The 8,347-nt window shown below is 43.7% G+C and overlaps 1 long non-coding RNA gene across 2 annotated transcripts; it reads right to left on the bottom strand.

Moving 5' to 3' along the window:
• Window positions 1-445: 445 nt before the first annotated feature.
• LOC124655457 lies at window positions 446-4,963 on the bottom strand. Of its 2 annotated transcripts, XR_006988690.1 has the most exons (5): window positions 4,898-4,963; window positions 4,555-4,659; window positions 1,995-2,079; window positions 1,282-1,340; window positions 446-663 (listed from the first exon to the last, which is right to left on the bottom strand). It is a non-coding gene; the product is annotated as an uncharacterized LOC124655457 (long non-coding RNA). The 2 variants fall into 2 exon arrangements; XR_006988689.1 differs by lacking the exon at window positions 4,898-4,963 and having other exon boundaries at window positions 4,555-4,774.
• Between the last annotated feature and the right edge of the window lie 3,384 nt (window positions 4,964-8,347).

The following is an 8,347-nucleotide window of genomic DNA, read 5'->3' as shown; positions in this document are numbered from 1 at the left end:
AACATAGATCGGTACTGATCATCGTTATCTTCTCACTACACCATGGACCAAATGTTGGGGCACATTTTCTGCCGGGAAAAGTCACATGACACGGCAATCTAACTGCCGGCAAAGATTGTTTCCCGGCTGTTTGGCCTGCCCTCTAAAATCCCGCCGGCAAAAGAGCTTTGCCGGCTGTTTTTTCCTTTCCCGGCTGTTTGTTTGCCTCCCTAGTAGCATCTTTGCCGGCACTCTTGTTTCTTCCGTGGCAGACAGGTTAGCCTGCCAGTACAGAGATTTGCTGGCTGTTTTACAATATTGCCGGCCCTTGGATGGCCCCCAAATGCAATTTCTCTTCCTACTGTTCCCTTGGCTACTAGCAGTTCATTTTGCTGACATTGTGCTCATCATTTTACATTCCAACATTCAAGTGAACATTCACATAATTATAGAAATTATTCCACAATGTGATCATTGACATGATTCATTATCCAGTACATGGTTCATATCCAGGATATACAAAGATCGGTCAAATTTAAATTTAAAATGAATGCACGTCATCAGCAATAGTGCACAAGAGCTTATATATGTTTCTAACTAGTGATCTTCATTGAAGTGAACAAAAGAATCTAGCAAGTCACTCTGAATCACATCAAGGGGGTCATTGATCTTTTGCAGCAACTCCTGAAAATGAAAGTGAGGGATCAGAAATTCCCCAGGTAAAATGGCTAGCAAAATAACACACACTGTAGTAAACGCTAGTCAGATGTCAATCAAGCATTGGAAATGTGATAACCAGGTGCAAAAATAACTAAGTACTACATGCATATAGCCAGACCTGAAACTGAACTAGCGTAACACAAGAGCAGTCCCGGTCCTGCTACTGCCCAACACCCGTGAGCAAAGCAATAAAATCAAAGCAGAAGTGAGCAACACCCACTACAGCTAAAATTTTAAAAATAAAGACCAAAGTCTTCACGTATTGTGAGAAGTCGTGCGCATCAGCATCAGAACCATGTGTATAATAGATTCTTATTTTCAGACTACTACGGTCCAGTGTTTTACTCTGTAGTTCAATGCAAGTAGCAAGATATAAACATAAGTCATACAGAATATTTATCACAATGATCATAACCTTGTTCACACACAAATCAAATAGATAAACTAGCAACTAGTGTTCTTGGTAGCTGAAAGTCTCAGACACAACTTTCTATTTTTTAAATTACCATTGTCATTCTTGTCGACACAAAATAGATTAACTAGCAGCATTTTCAGAAACAAGACACAATAGAAACACCTTACCTCTGTCATTCTTCTTGTAGAGGTGATGCTTGGTTTGCCATGGATTTCTGCACCTCCAGCTACATATAAAGTAAACACTGGTAACGAACTTCGCTCAATGGGTAAAAGCAAACTGAATAAATCTTTTAACCACATTAATGAATGTTTCAGTGTGCCTATCATCATCCATCAAGCCCTTATTCATTTTAATAGCAATTATTTAAAGGAAAAAGCTTGTGATCACCCTCATCTCGCTATCCCGAATCGCTGGGATGTGGAACTTGATGACGCCATGACGGTGACGATGCTGCAGAGGACGGTGGTGCTGCGACAAGGGAGGGACCACCACGTCTTTGAGTCCGGGTCCTAGAGACGATGACACTGCAGCGAGGTCCAGTGACGCTGCGGGGGCTGGCCGCAAGAGGAGATCTAGCAGTGCTGCTATGGCCATGCGGTGATGCTGCCAAAGGTGAGCGACGTTGCTACATTCTGCCAGCAACGCTGCTACAATCACCTGGCGGCCGCTGCTACAAGCGGGTGGCGACGCTACTACAATCTCCCGGCGACGACCTCCGCCAGTACTGCTAGTCAGCTGCAAGGCTTCGTCGCCATTGCTACAAAGGATGTCCATGGTTGTTACCCGGTCAATCTGTTGATGCAACAAGCCCGCCCGGAGGATGTAGTAGAAGTGCATAGAAGATATATCCAAAGAGCTAGCATCAGAAGTGACTTACTTGTCTTTGTACAAGCTCATGCAGATAGTGTCCAGTCCACTTCTATGCCCACTCCACTAAGTGTTCTTGGTGTTCAACAATTAACCTATGGGAAATGAATCAATTAGCAAGGTAATCAAAATATACAGAAAAGCTAACACTAAACCATAAGTGAAGTTATTCTCATGCAAGCAATTTACATTTGAGGGGAAGCTATCAAAACAACCAATTAAACAAACACACTGTATGTTGTCACTGAAGCTACTGCCCATATCTCAGATAGAACAGTATGACCACGCATCACAAAACTAATGAATGCATCAGTAACCAAGGCATTTTCATAAGATAACAACATGAATTTAAATCATAAAATCAAATACGATAATAACAGGCACTTGCGACTGACTGTACTGTACACAACAACTCAGGCTACACCTCTTATCAAGAAGCTTGGTTGCTGCACTAAAAAAGATAGACAGGTAGAACCCAACGCTTCAATTAACTACAGAATTATCTACTCATGTAGTGAGTACAGGTAGTGTAGTGTTGTTCGAAACTTACAAACTATAACACATGTACATGCTCAGATCAAAACATTACAAACACATACATGCCAGATTATTATGCCAAACAAGAACACTTAAGAGTATCCGAGAACACTTCCTGAGTTCAAACTTCAAATGGCAGCAGTTGAGATCTAAAGAACATCTAATTAAACATGATGCTGAGTTGCCAAGGACTTTGATGAAGATGGCAGTGACGGGTGTGCATGCTACTAAGAATCCAGACAAGTCCAACCATCAACTCCTCCGGCTGCTCAAGAAAGTCAAGATTCTGAAGTCATTTTAATAAATCCTTGTGCATGTAAAAGAACACAAGTTCTTGTCGAATGCACCCATGTGCATGTTAAAACTACACTGTACAAACAAATGTGTTCAGTTTTATTTCATATTGCTTAACTAAACTACTCCGCTAAGACGTTCGTCTAACTGAACCCCATTAGAAGTTATTATTTTTTTCCATTTGGCGACTGAGCTTGTGTTCAAAATATTCCTCCAGGACTTTGTAAATTTGTAAACACGAGTAAACAAGTAGCATAGTACACATACACAGCTTGCAGATCTCAGCACAACAAATGTAATATCTACCATGGAGAAACTCATCACCGTGAAGGGCAGCTCACCTGCACATACACAGCTTGCAGATCTCAGCACAACAAATGTAATATCTTTTTTTTAGACTGAAGGCTCGAGCAGAGCCCGGCTTTAAATTAATAAAGCAACACCATACAACCGAAGGTCCAAGATACAACTCACACCGATAGCACGGAAGGTAACACAGTTCACGAACTAACACATCCAAATGCCCCAACATTTGGAGAACACATACACACAGACATAAACATAATCCAGATACATGGTAGATATGATAAAGACAGCTAAGAATGCTATGTCTGCATCCTGGAGGAAGTGTGGAGCGTGCGCAGTCTGTCAATGGTCAGCTCCACAGCCTCACGGTCCTGTCTCCTAGCCACTTGCTTCCACACCTGTAGATAGAGAGACATTTTGTATATGCAATCAGCAGGTTGACTAGGGAAGCGCCCCTCAATGGAAAATTTGTTTCTAATGTTCCACAGGGTCCAGCACAGCGCCGCACAGCTAATCCAGTAGACCCGTTTAGTTTGGCCTCTGTGCGGTTGAAGCAGCCTATAAACGTCCGCCAAACACGTGGGGTTCCAAGTACAATGCAGTAATTCTCTAACCGCACTCCACAAGAATCTGGCTAAGACGCAGGTGAAGAAGATGTGGTTTGTGTCCTCCATCTCTCCACAAAGGGCACATCTCCCCGAAGATGGTCCCCTCCTCCTACGAATATTGTCATTGGAGGGAAGGCGTTTACGCACTAGCTGCCAGAGGAAGATCCTGATCTTGAGAGGGACAGCGATCCTCCAAAGCACCCCATAGTGTTTCCATGCCGTGCCCTGGCATAGCCTGAGATATAGGGATCGTACAGAGAACTCTCCAGAGGGTTCGAGAGACCATCGGATCACATCCCGCCCGGCCCTCAGACCCACTGTCTGGAGATCCCTCCGGATGTCAGTGAGCTCCCTGTGCTCAAGCCTGCCAAGCTCCCTGCGCAAGGGGATGTCCCAAAACCCGCCGGCTGCGGCTTGCGCCACCGAGGCCTCCGGGTCTGCCGTTATGGCGAAAAGGCCTGGGAATCTCTACCGAAAGGGTCTCGGTCCTAACCACCAATCGTGCCAGAACCGGGTCGATGTCCCACTAACCACTTGATGCTTTGTCCCCAAACAAAGCACTCGCTTGGGTCAGGTGGGACGCGGTGTGTATGCCCAAGTCCATGGGGGGACTTGGCATCATGGACACCAAACTCATGAACGTTTGTCTCATGGCAAAATGGGTTTGGAAAATCATGACTGGCGCTCAGGGTCTGTGGGCGGACATCATTCGCGGCAAATACCTGAACGGTAGAGACATCTGGGTAGACTCGCACCCAAGAGGATCACAATTCACAAATGTGATATCTACCATGGAGAAGCTCATCACAGTGAAGGGCAGCTCACCTGCACTATATAGCCTAGTGCTCGCCTACACACATGTGTTAATCTACTCGAGTACTTGCAGACGAAGAAGGGGCGGGCTTGATTCTGGGCAGCCTCGCTGGATTCCTACACATCACAAACAAAAAAAAAAGGTCAATCAGCCTCGCTGGATTCTAGAAAGAAGAATAGCAAGAAGAAAGAAGAATAACAAGAAGAAACAGGAGGCCAGGGAGGTGGAGGACGCGCCGGCGGCGCGGTCACCGCGGACAAGCGGGGGTGTGGACGGCAGAGTAGGGACCCGCATGGGAAGAAGAAGGGGGCAAGGAGAAGGACGTTGTGCGGATGCGGCGGCGCCCAAGCTCACCGAGGGGTTGGGTCACGCTTCGGAAGGGCCCGACGGGTGTGGGCTGTGGTCCGCTCCGAGAGGAAGACCAGCGAGGAGGTCATCCGGCGACGCTTGCTCCGGCGGCGCGGCGTGGGAGGCAGAGAGTGGAAACACGGTGCTGGAGGCGGAGTGCGGCGGGGCGGGAGCTTCGCTGCGGCAGGGAGAAGGCGGTGGGAATTGGGGGAAATCGATTGGGGATTTTTGAGTTTGGTCTAGGGATTTCGGCCGAGGGGGGTTGGACCCGCGTTAGAATCCAGAATATTTCGCTCTACCCGCGTTATGTTTGGGAAAGCAGCGCCAAAATTTTCGCGACCTGACGTGCTCACGTGCCGGCTGTTTGCTCCGCCGGGAGGTATCTGTGCCGGCACTTGCTAAATTTCTGCCGGCTATTAACTTCTCCCGGCACTTAAATTGCCTTGTAAAGTCCATCTTTGCCGGCTGTTTTTTGCCACCAAATTTTGTCCGTGGTGTAGTGTCTTCTTCATCGCCGTCTTCCATCATAACCCCTTCTTCTCCGTGCTTGGTCCAAACATTATAGCTGGACATGAATCCAAACCGAAGCAGGTGGCTCTTAATGTCTCTTGAGCAAGAGTAATCCTTCTCATTCTTACATTTCAGACATGGACAACACATAAAACCTTGCTTCGACTTGTTGGCCTCGGCCACAAGCAGGAAAGAATTCACGCCCTCTCTGAAAGCGGGAGCACATCGGTTACCGTACATCCATGGATGACTCATCTGCATTATAAGTGTATCATATGCAATCACCTTGCTAAAATTAGTATTGTAAGGACTATGTATATACGAGAAAATAGTTGCTAACCTTTTAGGATCAAAAAGAGGAGAAATCTTATCAAATAAAATCAAGTGGCATCCCTCACAAGCATTCCATCAAATACCTCTTGTGCACATCAAGAAAAAATGAGCTAGCATACACCTCCACCTTTCACCACCAAGGAAAAAAATGTAGGGGGAGGTTGGGGGGCTGGCTGCGTGTATATGTAGGCATGGACCTTTTGTCGCGGGCCGTATTACGACCCGCGACAAAAGGGGTGCTGGCAGGAGGCGCCAGAGCACAGACCCCTTTGTCGCGGGTTGTGATACTGCCCGCGACAAAAGGGCGCGATAAAAGGCCCGGCTCGCTCCAAATGGTTTCGGGGCGACGTGGCCAGGCCATTTGTCGCGGGTGCAGGCACGCCCGCGACAAAAGGCTCCCACGAAAGCCTTGTTTTCCACTAGTGACCATGGCTCGGAGAATGCATGGTGGCTGGTAGCCGAAAATTCAAGTCTACATGTATATGGAGGTCACCGTCTTATCACGTGTCATCCATTCAGTCATGTTTGTATCAAGATACGTGCTCTTATTTTGTAGTAGACAGCATCCATCACTAGTAGAAAATTGGGCTTTTATTTAGTTCCAAACGGCTAGGACACCGCACGATTTTAGTCCAAGTTCAAACGGACCTTTAGCTCCGGTTGTAGACACCAACCCTGAATAAAAGTTTTCTGGGTTTTTTTTTTGGGGGCTACACACCCCCTTGGATCGCCTTTTTTAACTTTGTAAAATACAAAAAAAAAATCAAAAAAATACTTTTAGATGTAGGTAGGTTAGGTGATCTACTTATTATGAAAAATAATAACATGAATGTTAACTTATTTTGCAAAAAATGTATTTTTTTAGTAAAATGGCAATTTCTTTTTGTACGAACTCAATATTTTTTGAATATATGAAACTTGCATTCGAACTGTATTTACCTAGTTAATTTTTAGATTCTCAAGTTGCCAAACGGAAATATGAAAAAATTTAGGTTTTAAGTTTTGCAAAAAAAAAATTAAAAAAGTTAATTTTTGTTATTTATTTATTCAAGATTATTATTACATCATTACTTTTGTTTATTAAAAAAATTATTTGGAATCAAACAATAAAGAAGTGTGACATTGTGACTAACAGGATAATAGAATTGATCATATACTAATATCAATATCGTGCGTGCAAAGCACTTGGAAGCGGGATGTAAGAAACTCCGAAGTTAAGTGTGCTAATGCTGGAGCAGTTTGAGGATGGGTGACCGATCGAATAGTTTGACCACGAATAATTAATTTAACTAGAGATTGAGTGTAGTTACAGACTAAACTGCTCAAACAACTGAAATACTAGAAATTCTGAAAAAATAGAAAAAAGAGAGAGTGGAAAAAATTAGAAAATAAAAAGACGCGACCGAGACTAAAGAGAAGGAGGGGGCTTTAGTCCCGATTACGTAGTCCCAGTACCATTATATACTAGTGCATCAAGATGCCTGATTGTACCCAAATCACTTTAGTTGTTGCATTTGCTACTGATTTGTATTCTGCTTCAGTACCTAGAGACTTTAGCTTGCTTTTTTAGCACTCTAGGAAATCAAATTCGGTCCAAAAAAACACAGCAAACACCCAAGTGTACTGACGATTATCTACACAACTTGCCCAGTATGTATTTCAAAAAAGCACTTACTAGTGTAGATGTGGATGTCAGGAATGTTAGTCCAACTGTCATGGTATGCTTAACATACCACATAATACACTTTGCAGTAGTTTAATGAACAATAGTAGGAACATGTAAATACTAAGAGATTTTATTAACTACATAAGAAATATCTGGATGTGTAAGCGTGAGATAGTGCAACGTACCTACCATACTTTATACTTATGTATTCAGTGCTATTCTCTGGTCCCAAAAAACCCCTCTCATGCAATAATCTTTTATGAGGAAGATAAAGATGTAGGCACACCGGTGAATTTCAATGTGCCCACATATTCCAAGATATCATGGGCATACTTTGCTTGACTAAGAACTATGCCATTATCAACTTTCTGAACTTCAATTCTTAGGAAGAAATTCAGATCACCAAGATATTTCAATGCAACCTCTTGACTCAAATCGTTCAATAGAGCATCAGCTGTAGATTTTGAAAAACTAGCGACAATAATATCATCCAAATAGATAAGCATAAAGGTAGTGACGTTGAAATTATGATAAATAAATAGGGATGTATCATACTTGGAAGCAAAGAAACAAAGAGCAATTAACTTAGAGCTCAACCCAGAATACCATGCTCCAGGTGCCTGTTCAGTCCATAGAGTGCCTTGTCCAGTTTCCAAAGAAAATATGGTGCATTTTTGTTCTCATACCAAGGCGGTTGTCTTATATAGACCTCCTCTTCTAGAACATCATGAAGAAACACGTTCTTGACATCGAATTGCACAAGCCCCATCCACTGGAAGCAGACAATGCCAATACAGTTGCAATTTTAGCAACATAACTAAAAGTATTCTCATAGTCAATCCTATATCGCTATTTTAAACCTTCAGCAACCATTCTAGCGTTTTATCGATCAATAGAGTCGGACTTACGCTGGATCTTGTACACTCATCGACAATCTATGATATTTT

This window comes from Lolium rigidum, chromosome 5 (assembly GCF_022539505.1).
Source record: "Lolium rigidum isolate FL_2022 chromosome 5, APGP_CSIRO_Lrig_0.1, whole genome shotgun sequence".
Taxonomy (NCBI): Eukaryota; Viridiplantae; Streptophyta; class Magnoliopsida; order Poales; family Poaceae; genus Lolium; species Lolium rigidum.
This window is presented reverse-complemented; position numbering and strand designations above follow the sequence as displayed.